This window comes from Hylobates moloch, unplaced genomic scaffold (assembly GCF_009828535.3).
Source record: "Hylobates moloch isolate HMO894 unplaced genomic scaffold, HMol_V3 SCAFFOLD_11, whole genome shotgun sequence".
Taxonomy (NCBI): Eukaryota; Metazoa; Chordata; class Mammalia; order Primates; family Hylobatidae; genus Hylobates; species Hylobates moloch.
In genome coordinates this window covers 25,032,165-25,049,809 of record NW_026652286.1, presented here as the reverse complement: position 1 = coordinate 25,049,809, position 17,645 = coordinate 25,032,165, and the positions used below count along the sequence as shown (strand labels likewise).

General features: G+C 36.0%; 1 protein-coding gene across 3 annotated transcripts in view; it reads left to right on the top strand.

The window, feature by feature from the left end:
- The window catches only part of GAS2 (growth arrest specific 2), a 162,543-nt gene that overhangs the window by 19,690 nt on the left and 125,208 nt on the right, over positions 1–17,645 (top strand). Inside the window, exon 1 of one of the 3 annotated variants that reach the window (XM_032166396.1) lies at positions 10,085–10,373. The exons of the other annotated variants lie outside the window; for them this stretch is intronic. The gene's annotated coding sequence lies outside the window, so the exon portion shown is untranslated. Of the gene's footprint in view, positions 1–10,084; positions 10,374–17,645 lie in introns of those variants that run through there. 3 annotated transcript variants of the gene reach the window in all.

Below are 17,645 nucleotides of genomic sequence, written 5' to 3'. Positions count from 1 at the left end.
CTGAATGACTATAAAAGGAATGTTAATATATTGAGGAAAACAAAGTACAATGCATAATCCAAGTAAACTATAAAGAATTACTGGAGCTTAAGAAAAACTTAAAAGCATCTAGAAGTAAACAGTATGCTTTCACGAGTCCACAATCAAAAGGTAAAGCAGCATTAACACATAAAAATCATCCCCATACTTTATTAATAAACTATAAGATGTAGGAGCTAGAGAAGACTGCTAAGAGTGGAAATAGTCAAAGGCAGGTCATATTACAGTGCACATCACACAGAGATATTGCTTATTACTTTCTCAGTGATAGTGTTTGTCATGATGTGTGTGTGTGTGTTGAGGAGGCGTTCTTATAGCACTTACGTGCTTTCATACTCTATGCTGAATATTTTCATTTTTACTCTATTAAACTTCATATATTTTACACATGTCATTTCTTTAGCTTTAACTTTTATGATGTGTTTTGAGATAACATACAGAAATTTCTGATCCCAGTAAGTATGATCACTATATTTCCATAGAGAGAAGACAGTGGGAGAGAAAGGGCATTGTAAAAAGAGAAAGGCAGTGAAGTAGAAAGAATCTGGTAATCAAATAAGAGGAGGAATTCTGGAAGTGTGAATAAGATGAAGAAAGCTAAGTGGTCAGTCTGAAAACAGACTTCTTCATCCCTTACTGATTTGTAAAACTTAAAAGATTGTGTTGATAGTGGGGTACAACACATTGACACTTGATAGATGAAAGGTAGGACTCTTTGTTACCTCTCCAAATGAGAGGGCTATCAGAGCCACACAGGGGTTGGGCCCTGGGGCAGGGTAACAGCAAGCTGGAGCTGTAGAGAGCAGCTATGTACGGCAAACAAGGTGGGGTTAGCTGGTTTTCCCCTCCCTGTGGATTTGCTAATTTGAATAATTCTGAAGACTCTAGAGCAGAGGGTCTCTCCCTAGTTGTCTAATGTTTGGCCCCAGAGGAGATTAAGGTGAGTGCATTGTGGCTCAGAGGGTGAGAACTCACTAAGGGAAGTGGTTGGAGTGTGGGCTTCATCGGTTGTTCCTGCGTGTGTGTGTGTGTGCACCACCCCCTCACACACACATGCATGCACACACACATACACGAAGTAAAAAAGAGCTGAATAAACTCTAAATACAAACAAGTCAAAGAAAACAGAGAAAGTAATAGGGAAGAAAAAAATATATTTGCTCCTGAACAGAAGATTATTTACAAGGTTATTTTCTTCTTTTAACCTGCAGGATCATGACTACTGTACTTCCTCACACTCCTCTCCAGGTCTTTTGTTGTCAAACGGGGCAGCTCACTTATGTGACCATCAAATCTTGGCCCACAATCATATATTACTTTTAATGCATTTTATTAGAATTTAAATTTACTTCACAATTTAGTAATGAACTGAGTCTCCCACACAGTTATGCAACAACTGGTAAACAATTAGAACTATTTATAATTTCTACTTTTATTTAGGAATTCACCAATATTTGGTGTTAGAAATTTAAAACAATCCAGATGTATTGGTAGAATGTAGGCAACTGAACACAATTTGCTTTTTTTTTTTTTCTTTTTTGAGATGGAGTCTCACTCTGTCACCCAGCCTGGAGTGCAGTGACACGATCTCAGCTCACTGCAACCTCCACCTCCTGGATTCAAGCAATTCTCCTGCCTCAGCCTCTAAAGTGGCTAGGATTACAGGTGCCCACCACCATGCTCAGCTAATTTTTAAAATATTTTTGGTAGACGTGGTGTTTCACCATGTTGGCCAGGCTTGTCTTGAATTCCTGACCTCAGATGATCTACCCGCCTCGGCCTCCCAAAGTGTTGGGATTACAGGCGTGAGCCACTGTGCCTGGCCTTTGCTTTTAAAAGACTCAATTAACTTTGATTTACCCTCTTCCTGTGCCCATTGACTACATAATAGATCCCTCTAGATATCAGACAGGCGCCTCAAAATTAACTTGTCTAGAACTAAAACCCTGATTTTCATTCCACCGAACATGAAACAAGACAAAACAAAGCAAAACAACTTCTTCCCATCTTTCCCACTTCGTTAAATGGCAGCATAGTTTTTGTAACTGCTCATCCAAAAAAAATCTAGGGGTTTTCCTTGTCTGTTTCTCACACCACATATCCATCTATCAGCAAGTCATAATAAAATCTAAATCATAATTTAAAATAATGAACGTAGATGATGTAGGTTTGTAGAGTAGGATTGAATGCTCACATAATTCACCTGCTTTTTTAGAACATGAGCATACTGAGAAGAAAGAGTGTGAAGAAAAGAGAAAAGAATAACCACTCAAAAGATCTCCCTGACTTTTATCTCCTCTCCCCTCATTTATTGATTCTGTCATAGGAGTTTGGATCATAATCCTGAAAGATGCAATTCTAAATGCCATAAATCTGAATGTTGAAATTATGAAAGCTAAATTGTGGGGATGAGATTAGCGTGTTTTTGGTTGTATGCAGCATAGTTGCATCATGTTAGTAGTATCATGTTAGGTATAACTATGATTTTGTTATTGCCTCTTTTTGGAAATTAAGTATAGTTTTAAGGAGATGCATATGGTTGCTAAATTGACAAGGAGTAGATGTGTGAACTTAGTTTTATGTGTGTCAATGTGACTGGATTAAGGAATACCTAGAAACCTGTTGAAGTTTTATTTTGGGTATGTCCATGATGGTGTTTCCAGAGGCGATTAATGTGTGAGACTAGGTGGTATAGGTAGGGAAGGTCTTTTACTATTAGCTCTGATAATCTAATCCAACTCTGGATCTTGATTGATATGTTCTTATTTTGCATCTTATTTTGAAGTCAAATTTGTTTGACTCAATTCCTAGTCAGCTTATTATTAAAAATAAAAATGCAACCCCTCCCCTTTAAGAAGCACTTTCAGTCTCCTGGCTATTTAGCCTGCTTAGGCTTGGGAGCTAGTTAAAAAGACATCTTCCCTGACCCCATCTATCCTTGACTGATACCAAATCCAAAAGAAAAGAGATTATTTCTGTGTAGGATTTGAAACCTTCTCTTGACTTTTCCTGGTTAAAAGTTTTTCCTCAAAAGCCTTCTTCGGTATTCTTTTCATGAGTTTCTTCTCATACTTCTGTGAGGTGTTTGACTTAATTCTCTGTGATGTGGAATCTTCACCGCATGGGGCAGCTCATCTGGCTTGGAGTTAGGATACCTGATAGAAACTCACTTCTTTTCAAAAATGATTTTTTTTTTCTCAAATAATTTTATTAACACATTTTAACTTTTAAATATAAAATCTTTCTAGTTTTTATCTAAGACATTTTTAAAAATGATATATAGACTCCCGACACCTCCTTATAAAGAAAGAAAAAAGAAAGCAAGGATAGAAGGAAGAAAGGAAGGAAAAGAGAGAAGAGAGAAAGGAAAAAATGGAGGAAAGAAGGAGGTCTGTTGCTTCAAATAAGTAGCTTCAAATTGCTTCCCATTTGTGTTGAGAAATGAGCATATTTTCAAATCAGTCAGACTCAGGCATGAGTTTAAATCTTATCTATGCTGCTTAATAGATGTGTGTCATTAGGTAAGCTTTTTAAAAACTATTTTTGCTATTAGAATGAGCTCCCGGAAAGCAGGGAATGTGACTCCATTTTGATACAAGTGCCTAACGCAGAGGAGGTTGGAGAATAAATGAATGAGTGACCCAACAAACCATGAAGCCACTGGATGTCTAAAGAGAGTAAAATGGAATGTTAGGAAGCGAGGAGGGGAAGACTCAGAGAAAGGATGTATAAGATTCTCTGAACATTTGTATTTTTAATGCCACTAATATCTTTATCTTAGGGAATTGTTGTAATGAGTCAATAAGAATATTTGGGTGCTCACTTAACAATAACATACCTAACATTCATTTAAAACTTGCTGTATGTCAAACAGTAAACTATTTTACATGTATTATATAAATCTCAAGACATGCCTATGAGAGAGTGGTATTTGTTAATCCCACTTTACAGATGTGAAAACTGATGGTTAAAAGGTAAAATAATTTGCCTATAACTTTTAGCAAACAAGCAAAGAAGCTGGAAGTGGACCCTGCCTGATTTCGTCTGTGACCAAATCTGGACTCCAGATTACTCTGCTAACTGTAATGACTAATATATTACAATTTATTATGCCTATTCCTTGACAGCCTCTGTAGGGACGATGGCTGGCAAAACTTCTTTGCAAATGACTCTAGAGACTAAGTGACTACTGTGATCATAGCAGAATGGCAATATTCCTTTATGCTAAGAAAAGCCCCACTGACACTGAACTGCGCCATTCCCGGGCAGTTCTCTCACTTTGAGCTTGGACTACTGCCCTTTTATGGGATGCTTCCTGATCCATTATTTGGAACTACAAAAATGCTTTAATGAGATCATTTTAAGTGTCATATCTTTAAGTGCTTTGTATAAATCAACAGTTGGAAAATATTCCATATTTGTGAACTATGTTATAGTTACAATAATGGAAGTTTCAGCAAACTTCTCATTCTTCAACAAAGTAATCCTAAATTTGAAATTATTAGTGTACTTAAAAATCAATGAATAACTGGAACAATATCTAACTGCAAGAGAATCCCAAGAAATGTAATACTAAAATCTCACTTATAAGTAAATTGTGCTAGGAATAAAGATGCAAAATTAATAACTGGTATTGTCTTTATAGAGGGATCTCCATTTAATTTTCCTTTGATGAGCACAGTCCTTGCTGTATCCCTTCTATCACCCAATGGCACCCACTTTTTCCTCCCTTGGATATGCAGTGGTTTTATGACTTATTTATTTATTTATTTATTTACTCAATTATTTGGCAACCTCAGGCTTGGTATTGTCATAAAGACTTGAAATATAAGGATGAATAGCCTAGTCCCTACTCTCTAGGACTCACAATTTGGTAAGTATAGATGCATAAGCAAATAACTGTGATACTACATTATAAGTGAGAAATAAAAGAAATAGCAAAGTGCTCAGAGCACTGGACATAGAGTTACAAAAAATATCTCTACCAGAGAGATCAAGAAAACCACAAAGGCGACAATTAAGCTTCCCCTAGAAGAGTGAATCAGATTTCTTCAGAGGGAGACAGTGAAGGTAAAAGATCATTTTGGTTAGCATGAGCAAAGGCATGGAGGTGTGATGGTATAAGATGTTTGGGATGTTGTGACATCACATCGCATCAAGTCTACCAATGACAATATATAAACATATCTGTTTCATACTTTGTAATGAAACCATCTGTTAATTGAGACCTTACCTCACTTTTTATTGATTTTCCCCTTAGTTTAGTTTCCTTCCAGTCAGATTTTTTTTAAACTGTAGGTCGTAAAACAAATTTAGCAGTTCTCTAATAGCATTTCTTTTAAATTGAATAGCATAGAAGAGACTATAATAATGTCAAGTAGAAAAATATCAGAGTGCAATATAATAGTAAAGTACGTAATGTTTTTGTGAAACATACTTAGTTTATTTGTGTCTAAGTGTGTTTCTATGCATCTGTTCCATAATGTATTTCATATTGTGGGTCACAATAAAAAAAAATTTGAAAGCCACTGCAGTGGTAATATTTTCTATTGCTTTTCATTGCACTCTTGTTATATTGGTTATGATTAAACCTTGAGTCCAAATGAACCTTGGTTTTTAATGAAGTGACAGGTGACACAGACTGACCTCATTTATAAGCCTGGCACACAGGCAAGCATCTGTTTTAGTGAATTCTAGTTACATTTTACCAGATGAAATGCTGCTAGCTCAGGAGTGAAACTATCATTCGTAATGTTATTTTAACATTACTTTTCTATTCTGGGTTCTAAACTATTAAATTAGAGACAATATATAAAGATATAACCAACTAGTTGTATATTTTCTAAGACACCAGCTTCTTCTAAAATAATCATTCATTTCTTTCAACAATTATTGAGTGTCTACTATATGTCTCATGATATTCTACATGCCAGAGATATAGTGGTGGAAAAGACAAGGAAGGTTGTTGAAATAAACATATTTTACATTAAACATTTATATTATACTTGAGGTACTTGTGATTAAAGTGACATGACATAGACTTTTTTAAGATTTAGAAGCAGACTACAAGATATATAAATAAAGAAAACTTAAAAAAAAAAACCTTCAACTTAGACAACAGACGTCACACCACAGAATGTACTGCATAGGATATTTAAAACTAGATGAGGCAGGGTGTGGTGGCTCATGCCTGTAATCCCAGAAACTTTGGAGGGTTGGGTAGGAGCATCATGTGAGGCCACGAGTTTGAGACGAGCCTGGGCAACATAGTGGGACCGTGTCTCTGCAAAAAAAAAAAAAAAAAAAAAAGATAAAAATTTAGCCAGAGTTGGTGGCTGTATTAGTCTGTTTTCACTCTGCTATAAAGAACTACCTGAGACTGGGTCATTTATAAAGAAAAGAGGTTTAATTGACTCACAGTTCTCCATGGCTGGGGAGGCCTCAGGAAACTTAACAATCATGGGGAAAGGTAAGGGACAGCACAGCATGTCTTACGTGGCGGCAGGAGGGAGAGAAAGAGAGAGGGGAAGTGCTACCCTTTTAAAACCATTAGGTCTTGTGAGAACTCCCTCACTATCATGAGAACAGCATGGGGGAAATGGACCCACCTCCCACCAGGTCCCTCTCTCATCATTTGGGGATTACAATTCTAGATGAAATTTGAATGGGGACATAGAGCCAAACCATATCAGTGGTGCTCACTTGTGGTCCCAGCTACCCTGACACTGAGATGGGAAGATAGCTAGAGCCTGAAAGGTCAAGGCTACAGTGAGCCATGGCAACGCCACTGCACTAGCCTTGGTGACAGAGTGAGAACCCTTCTCAAAAATAAAAAATTAAAAAATTAAAAATAAACGAATAAAACTAGATAAGACAAATGGCATATTTCACAAAATGATTTTTAATCTATTTCTTATGTAAAAATTAGAAAACATATGCTTATACATAACACAATTTGCCAGAAAAATGAGTCTTGCACAGGAGGGAATTAATATTTATGCTACTGTTGTGTTGTACTTAAAAAGTTTAAAGTTCTCCACTGAGAGTAAAGTAATAGATTTTTAAAATTGCATATTAGATGGAGAGTAAACCTTGAACTTTACATATGAAATTTCTTTGATTTATCCTTTGTAGTTTTATATATGAATGGTGGTGAAAAGTAATAGCATTTATCGTTTAAAATTTCACAGTCTGTTTTTATTCCTAACACTATTTGTAATGACTATGCTAGGATTTACAAAATTTATTCTCTTTGCCTTTTTTTTTTGCCTTATGACATTAAAAAACTATATTTCAAAATATATCAATTGAAGGCCTTATAGACTAAGATGCTAGGTTGGGAAAAATAAACATATTTGACCTCACTGAGAAAGTGTTTTAACAAAATGTAAATAAATGTTTTAAGTTATTATTAAATATATTTCTTCATGTATTTTTTAATACCATTGCATGTCTTCATACTGCTTTCTGTATCATTATTCTGACTTGCTTCCCAGGCTGTCTTTTGTCATTTTTAACTGCTCCTTTGAAGCTGTTTAGGAATATAAGTCTTTCTTGGTCACTTCTGGAAATTTATTTTACCAAATTTAACCCAGTGGCTATTTCCATGTTATTTAATGTTTTCTCAAAGTGTCCTCTAACCTCAATCATTTATTGAAGGTTTGCTTCACTTTTCAGAGTGAGTACTACATATATTGTTTTCATTTGGGTTAAGGACTAAGAGAGAAAAGGAGAGTTATCTAAATAGGAGAGAAAAAATAACATATTTTATTGATCATTTTTAAACTCAAAAAAGTATTTCTTAGAGAAATGAGAAAATTCATGTTTGAGACAATGTTGAAAGTTTAGAATGTGGGACACACATAGTAACCCAGAAACTTCCCATGTTAAAGTTCTCTAACTGTGATCACTGATCACTTGAAAATAAAAACTAAACTGTTTAAATCTGGCTTGACTTCTTTTTAGTGGTGTTAAGTTTCAAGGATGTATTTAAACATTTTTTATCTTATTGAGGTATTTGCTTCCTTTGCCTTCATATTAGAGAAGCTATAGTTGCTTCAATTGGACTACGTTTTCCTAAGGTGAACAGTTTGGGTTGAGTCCACACTAAGCTAAGAAAATACTTGGACAAAAGATTATCTTTGGCAAGTGTATCAGTGAGTGATCATAATATATAAATAGAAATATTGATTTTGAAAAACACAAGATAAAAATCAAATGGGAATTTTTACATACGCTAAAAAAATTAAAATAAAAACACTATATCCATGTCTCTTCAGAAATCTTTTGTATTACTTCTCTTTTGTCACCAAAAAAAATATTCAGCGCAACTCTTAGATGTTAATGAAAGAAAAAACACATTATTTATTTCTTCTGGTATTTTTCTTTTCGCTCTTTCTGAGAGACAGAGGATATGACATAATGCAAAATTGAAGACAAAAAAAAATACCTGGAAGAAATGAGCATGGAGAGGGAGTAATTTTGAATGATTGTGCTTTCCCAATTCCTCTGTAAGCCTCCTTTTTTCCCCCCAAACTGTATTTAGCATTGTTCCTGAATCAACAAAAACATTGCCTTACTCTTTGCTTTTTATAACACCAATAATGAACAATGTGACAAGAATATTCATATCTGGGGAGAAATAGGATGTAAGATTTTGAAAGTTCAAAGTGCTAAATTTTTTGAACTCATTACATATTTGGATAATTCTTAAATTAGCATTTATTGGCTGATGATGTTTTGATCAGGGAAAACTATCAAGAACATTTGATTTTTTACTAAATTGTATGTGTTCAGACACTCAAAATTCTTTGTTGGGGCTCTAGGAATACTCAGATCTGATCACATTTTAAGAAATTTTATCATTCAGATTCGTTTACTAAAACTCATCAGTAACGAGTTCTGTATGTTTTGTTGTTATTTATGTTTATCCAAGCTGTTATGTAGACCTTTTAAAAATGCTATTTCTCCTTAAAATTAAGAATGACTATTTTTCTCTTCTTTTAGACAGCTAAGGAGGAAATGTGGAGCTGATAGCTGCAAAAGCAAATTGAACTAAAATAAAAAGGTTGGAGTTCAATGACTCCAAACTTTTCAATCGGTTTTCTCTTCTTCTTTATTACATGTATTGCCACTAGAAGCAAATAACTGATGCAGTTTCTGCCAGATAATAGCAATAATAAAGGTGAAATGTGAATTTTTTTTAAATTATGTCTAAAATCATCCACGTCATTTAGCTATTGTGAATGTACAGGTAGTTTCTATTTGGGAGTGGGGCTAGGTAACTCATCATTATAAAAATGTTATCCAAGCAAGGATCACAATACCTGTGCCACTGCCATTGTAAACATTGGATGGCAATATATATGAAACTGATGAACATGAGAACAAAACAAAATAAAAAGTGTAATACATTTTATCTGTGCTCCATGGGAGGTGGTAACCTGTGGGGATCAGCACACTCAGCAAGCAATCCCCGCGCATTAGAGGTGAATCAGACACTTGAACATCTGTCCACTTCATGGAAGACGTTTCATCTCAGAATACACGTACTAATAAACAACAGTTGGAGACAATTGTCTCTGACATTCAACATAACGCTGAGCTGAGGCTGAAAGAAGGAAAGGTGGAATTGTATTTCCTTTGGTAAAGCAAAAACAGCCTTGAGTACAGCCTCTTCTAAAAATCTGATATTTAAAGAGAATTGTAAGACATCAAAATGTTCAATTTGGAATGAAGAGTGGCCGAAGTTACTGGAAAGCTCGTGCCTCCGTCTGCAAAATCACTGGCCAGGAAAGCAAAAACTTTTCCAACACCCAATTTTAATATTGTGCTAAAGCCATTGACTCTGTTAAACCTCTAGAGTTAAATATGATCCCCACCCCACCCCCCACCTTTTCTCTCTTAGGTTAGTGTTTGGGGGACAAGGAGGGAGCTGGAGCTTGGCCCCAACCTCGGAATTGCTGCCAAGGGCTTGTAATACAATCTCTCCCCTTTTGAAGGGTAAATCAGTGTCAATTGCACTTGCTGTCCACCAGAAAAAGTAAGCATTTTACTTCCGCTCGGTCTATGAGGACTGATGAAATGTAGGAAATCTGTTTCTGGCAGGGAGAAAAAATCGTTTTCCCAAACAGCACTAAAAGGAGCCATCAGAGAAGTATGAAGAGGGGTAGTGTGGCTGTAGCTGCTGCCGCTGCCGCCAGGCTGGTGGGGTGCGGGGAGCGGCTGCTGCAGGACCTGTGCCTGGAGGGGTCCAGCCCCGAGAAGCTTCAGGAGCCCAGCCTGGAGCCCAAGCGCCTCTGAGAGCCGCCACCAGCCCAGCTCGGGACGCCGGGGTGAGCACGACTGGCTGGCCCAGTTCTGCGCCAACGCCGCCGCAGCGTGCGCGCTCTGCAGCCGGGGCTCACGGGAGCCCCTGCCTGTCTGCTGCACCCGGGGCGGCGGGGGAGGGGAGAGGTCATTAAAAAATAACCTCAGGAACGAGGCGGGTAAGAGTGAAGAGCCGCGGACAGTTGGACAGGCTCTTTCTCTAAGAGTGGGTATTCACTGCAGAGGGTGACTTTCTGATTCCCTGGAAACAACCATGTGTTCCTTATCCCTATTGTGGAACACCCCAGATGACCGCAGCACGTAAGCCCGCTGGGGTGGCTCTGCCAACCAGGGACAGAGTGAGGATTTTTAACGAACACATCGATTATAAATGCACACATATGCATTCGTGCACAAGAGTATCTGTAATGCATGCTCAGCATTGTCTGTTATGGTGGGGTGGGATAGAGCCAGAATGGTCTTAAAGGGCTGATCCTGAATGTTTTACTTGAGTCGTTGAGGCCAGAATGGGAGGAAAGCTCGCCACATGTGTGATCTGGGGTGATACTCACTGTCTGTGTCTGATGAGTTTGATGAAATTGAGTTTTATGTGAATAAACAAACACTAGCCGATATACATCAACACACTTCGGGAAGATTTTGCATGGTATCGTTCTTTTTGTTCAGTCCAAAGTTGAGACTGGAATCTGAAATTGTTTGGGGAACAAAGGAGGCAATTTTGCTTTAGAGACATTATTTATACTGGCAAAATTAAATTCTGTCAACTCAGTATGGTAAATTACCATTAACTTAGCCCAGGTATCCGAAGAAGTTTCCATTGTCTTGAATGAAGAGGGAGAAAAAGCAAGGGTTAACAGATTCTGTTTCTGCATTCCAAAAACAATTGAGGTTGGGGGAGGGTTGTTAATTCTTTTCCCAGTTAACCTTTTTGAAATCACAGTCTTTACCCTCTCCACTGTCTTCATCTTCATCCTCTCACCTCCGTGATCTTCTTATAGTGAAGAGTTTGCAAAACTTTATTCTTATAAAATTATCTCCTCCAACCCTCTCCAACAACGTTAGATCAATTGTGTATGAGAGATCTTATGCCAAGGAAATAAGATCTGATTGTGCACAGGAACACCCATTTGACATCCTAGTATTAAAATAAAGGCTTAGACAGTTTGGATGTACCAGCGTGGCAAAGGAAGTCCACTTTTCCTCCCCACGAATCCCCTGAGATTCACAGAGGCAAGGCAGAGAACAAGACCTGTGCTTCTTTACTCCAAACTCTTAGCAGTGTGGACACTGACTAACTGCAGCTGGGGTCTGATTTGCCCAGCCTGTCTTTGATATTGATCAATGAACTCCTTCTCAAGGAATGCTTTCCTCTAACTGCGGTGAAGGTGGTGGCTCTGGTGGTCCTCTACAACATGGGTGTCTGGGTTTTGACTGCCTAAGAGAAGGTAAGGGACAGATGGATGAGGCATGGGACAGTGTGCCTTTGCAATGCACATTGGAGACTTTGCACAGGGCTGCCTGAATGGTCCCTTACATGGAAAAGGTAGCTTGGATTTCAGCCTGAATGCTACTGAAGTTTGGGTTTATTTCATTACTTTGTTGCTAAACACTATGCTGTGGTGTTATGGACTGTGCTTTACTGGGAAATAATTTCACATGGCAAAAAAATATTTCACCTGGTGCAAAAGGTCATGTGATTGCCCTGGAATTTTTTAGCATCTTGGTTAGAAACTTCAGTTAAACCTCAAACTTTCGAGTATGGTGAAATACCTGGTCTTATATTAACCCTAAGTATGTTGTGTGTTACTTAAAAATCTTAACTTTAAGACTGGAAGTCTGCATTGAAGACTCAGGGAAACTTTGGAAAACTAAGTTACCTTGGTTGAAAAGGCATGATGAGGCTAGAACGGTTTGCAGAGAGACTTTTGTTTAAAACTGCAGGGCATGTTGTAAGGTTGGTTTGGTATCTTTGTGGTTTTGATATTAAGGTCCAAACAGGATCCAACTGCTTCTTTAAACCTGAGCAACTAGGAAGGTTTCCACTCAATGTTTTTTGACTAGAGAAATGAACTGGAGTAAAAGTAGAAAATAATCTGTTGTCAAAATTAAGTAAGAGGCTTATGTAATTTTCTGTATTAAATGTTTTCAGCATCAATACAATTAAAACTTTGCTAATTTTACTCCCTCATGTGAGACCATGTCACATATGTATATATATTTCCACAGAATGTAGAACCCTGCTGGTTCTTAACTACATTATAGTTAACTAAAACAGAAATCTTTATATTAAAACAACAGAAAAGAATTTTCTCAACTTAGATAAAGTTTTGTTGTAAATCCTTAAATATTCTAGTTGTTAATATTGTTAATGACTGTCAGATGGTTTTCTATTTTAATTATGTTCCAAGCTAATCTGGTAGGTGTTAAAAAAACCTATGCTAAATTGTTTGGAAGGATGGTTTAGTATGATTTTTTAAAAACTTTAAAATATCCCTAACAACATGAAAATATAGAAAATCAATTCCCACTCAGGTTTTTTAAATCATGATTTGAGAAGAAATTGTTATTTGTAACTACACCATCATTTCACCCAAGACAAATCAAGATGGGACTGTGGGGTAAGAAAGAGATCTCTAAAAGAGAGTCAGCACTACACAAAATTAAGGATCACAAGCGCTGAGTAGGATACTTTTAATAATTATGACTAAACAGTCTTGTTACTGTGGGCAAAATATCCTCTTAGGCTACCAACCCCTTATTAATAACAGGGAGTTTGAATATATCGTTATTGTAAGTTTCCTTTGAATTTAAAGATTGTTATTATGGAATTAGATAAACTACCATTAAGTGTCATTTTGCTTTATGTTTGGTGCTTTTCAATTTGTGGATAAGTTGCTCTACTGAACCCAAGGTGGAGGTCCCATTACAAGGTCTGAAATTGCCTTTCTGTTGAAATTATGGACTTTATTTTCTGATTAGACCTTTAGAGTAAGATTTCGTATCCATGACATTGGTTGAAAATGTATATTTTGTGAGATACTATTAGTTAGCCAAAATGAATCACAAAAGAGTAAAGAACTCACAATGATGAAAGAGACATCTAGAACTTTCCCGGGTGGTTTATTCTTTGAGTTCAGCTAGAAAAATGGCATTTTCTCTTTCCAGATTTTGGAAGGGTATTTGATTTGGAGCACTGTTTATTTTTAATTTTAAAAGGTAACGTGATTGACCAATAAACTATTTCCTCAATGTTTGACACCTGTAACACATGAAACTGAATAGATGTGGGGAAAAATACTGCAAATGAGAGCAAAGATTACCTTTAGGGGAGGAGACCTTTGACTATGGGTTGATTAGGATTCATTGTTTTCAATGTTCACAGTTGAGTCTGTGTGTGTAGATGGGGTGGTGGTAGTGATGTCCTCTCACACTTACTTTGAGAGGTGTATAGCATTTCCCTATTAACTGATTAATCAACATCTTAGGGGCAGCATTCTTCTCCATATGAAGAAAACTTGGAATAATCCATTATCTACTGTATCATTAATACATTTATTTGTTCTCCCCTTTGTCCTTTGTCTTTTCTTAATGATTTAGAGTTCTATAAAATACTCCTATTTTGTCACAGAATTGCTTTTCTTTTTGGGATAAGTCAATAGAAGTTTTATTTTGGCACATTTCTGATGGTGATCATTTCTATTTTGCTAATAAAAAACATATTGAATATTAAATATATGCCAAGCATTGGCACAAATATTTAATCCTCACAATTACCTTTAAGGTTTCGGCCTCCCTTGTATATAGTAGAAAACACGGGTACAAAGAGGAAAATTCATATGACTAGAATAGAATAGCTACTAGATGGTTAGGTAGTGGAGCTATTATTTGACCCTGGACTTCTGATTCCAGTTCCAATATTCTATTCATTATTCAGGCTTCTAAGTGAAATCTCATAGCTGACAGAAGTGTATATCATTTCATTTTTTTTGTCTTTCTAGTTGCTTTTCTATGTAATGTCGCAATGCATTTTCTCTAACATGTCAGCAAAGCCTAGAGATAAGCCAGAAATCATCTTGGTCGTAGTCAAAGCACACCTCTAGGTGGCATGGAAGAATACTTTTTCTTCAGAGTCAAAACTATGATGTCTTCAGCTGGGATCTGGGACAACAAACTAGACAGAGTCTTTAAACATGTGATATTTTACTTACAAAGTCATTATTTTTTTCTTTTTCTCCTGGGCTATTTCAAGTCTCATCATATTCTTAATTGTTATTCCAGAATCACTTCTACTATGGAAAGAAAGAAAAAATATATACACACACAGTCTTTGAAGGATTTAGTATTAAGTTTCTGCATGTTTTTCTCTTTAAGTTTTATTTTTCTGGATTCCTAGACCTAAGGGTTGGTTATCCATTTTAGATAGACTGAGAAAGCTTGGAGGAGCCATATAAGTATTTGAGTACTTACTCCCCTTTTAAAAGTGATTGGCTTTGTTTAATAGTTACCAAAGTTACTTATCAAGCTTTTAAAATACTTGGACTATATACACTTTATTGGAAACATCATTCAGTGTTTAGGCACATTATACAAAAAAGTTTTTCTTTCTAACCTCACTGTTTTCTTCAAGTCTAGTGGATCATCAGTCACTTTATTTCCCACCTTTTTTAAAAGATACCCCTTGGCATCTCTTGTGGTTTTGAACACTTTTGAATGAATTCAAAAGAACTGAAATGATCTTTTTGTGTAGCTTGTTCTTTACGATGTAATTCATCTGATCCATATTGACCAAACATTTCTTTAAAAAGTTATAAGGAGGGTAAAATTCCATAGTGATTTTTTTATGGGAATAATATAAATTAATTTGACCTTTCTTCACCGCAACATAATCATTTTCGTTGGAAACTACTTCACCATGGGGTAAATTCTCCATACTCCAAATTTTGATCATGCTAGCTGAATCCATTTTTCATGTTTCGTATTCATGGGTTAGCCAAATCTAAATCCAAGACCTGCAGGTATTGACTTTCAGCCAAACCGTTGAGTCATTTAAGTTTGGCAGTGATTTGAAATATGAAAAAAAGATCATGAGAAATTGGATTGAGAATCTGAATTCTTTTAAGAAGGGACTTAAACAGAAGAGTCCTTATCTATGACAGTGACTTTAGGTTTCTACATATTTGACATATGTCTAATTGTGTAACTTCTATTGCATGTTAATTGCTCACTAAGCTTTCTTTCTCTCACCTCTGTCTCCTGGGAAAATGTAACTGTATTTTTGCTTTTTTCTCACCACTAAACTTTTGACTGTATACAAAGTAACAAAATAAAAATTGCTTAATTATTCTTATTGTTTTTACTTAATGTTCATCTCTAATTATTAGAAGGTAGTTTGAATTACTTTTCTGGCAAAACACAGGACAGAGTACATGAGAAATAAATGTGCCACTGTCAAAGAAAATAAAAACTTCACTGTTTAGAGGTTTTGAGGGAAAGGATTGTGTCCTTCTGGCTCATTGAAATTGTTACATGCCATTAGGCTTACTGTAAACTATCCCTTGATAAATTCTTTGCTGGACAATGAGCTTAAGAATCTGAGGTGTCTTCTTGCTTTTATAGAGCAAAATAGGACTCTGATGCTTAAATGGAAGTCACAGAGCACATAATAGGGTGTAGGTAAAGTTACTGAACAGCCACATCTCACTTTCAGGAAAGTAGTGGAAGAGATTGTGTCTTGAGAAGAAAGGCATTTTAGAGGTAACCCTTTTAAGATTTAAATTAGTTATTTAAATATATGAATCATGTGCTTATATGTATTACTTAAATGTTTCTGAGGCTAGCAGGCATATAGGAATCTTAATCAGCTACAGGGAGAAGTTTTGTTTTTCTAGGACTAGACATACTTTTTTTAACTGGGGCAGAAAATGCTTTAGGTTTTTGGTGTTTAATCACAGAATTTGGAGAAAACTTTAGGACTTTATATGGATAATGTCATTATTAACTATGAAATAATAAAAAGTGGCGATGTTCTGATTCCCGTAATGACAATCTAATAACATATGACAAGGTCTATTGAAAGCAGTTCACATTTGCAATGGTTGACTTTAGATAGATATATATAAGATGTTTTCAGAGAAAATTTATGGTAATTTTTTCAAAAAATTACTCGAGAGTAATTTAATTAGAAATGAAATTGTGCTTTTAAATACTGTATTTATGATACCTTTTAGGTACTTACTCATACTCCCAACAGTCTTTTCTATTACTACAGCAAAATATTTGGGAGATGTTCCCACTTTGCATTTTCCTAAACACCAGTGTCTTATTTGTTCTTCAAAAGCAATATTTAAAAGAAATTAACTTATGTAAGTGAATTAGAGTTTGAGGTTAACTGGAAGGGAATACTGTGTAGAGTTTCAAATAATAAAACCAAAAGGGGAATATATTACTTATTGGTAACTTTAAAATGCCATAAATACTGGAATATCACTGAAAACCTCATGATATGATATAAACATTACTTCTTGCCTATTGCAAATATTTTCATTTTCATTGTCATATAGTCATAATGCATCTGGTTATTTCATAAGCATATTTATATACAGAGTAGAATCCTGCATGTTGTTAAACATTATGACTATTATATTAACTGCTTCATTCGTTCTCCTGTAGTCTTACATCCTATAAATACGAAAGTGCTATATTCTGTCCGGGCATGGTGACTCAACGCCTGTAATCCCAGCATTTTGGGAGGCTGAGGCAGGTGGATCACTTGAGGTCAGGAGTTAAAGACCAGCCTGGCCAACATGGCGAAACCCCATCTCTACTAAAAATTACAAAACAAACAAACAAAAATGCTATATTCAAGGCCAAATATATATTCAAATACCTTTTCTACAACCCAAGTAGGGGATTGCGCTACTCACAATATGATCAGGTTAATGAAAGCATCCTTATTTTTATAGATGTAAGATATTTAAGTACTTCTACTCTAAAGATAATTTCAAACAAAACCCAGCATGTAAAACAAATAAGGTGGAAAGATAAAAAGCAAGAAAGAGAAAGAGATTGTTGTAGCGATAGCAGAGGACAAACAAACACCTCTGGCAGCATTTATTAGAACTATGCTGCAGTTCTTGGGTTATCATCAATATGGGTTCTTGGCTATTCCATTTTGTAAAAATGTGTCATTACAGAAAGAGTAGTGGTCTTCAGAATATGAAGACTCAGGTTCAAGCCTAGTTCTGTCATGACCTAGCTGTATGGTCTTGGTGAATTCA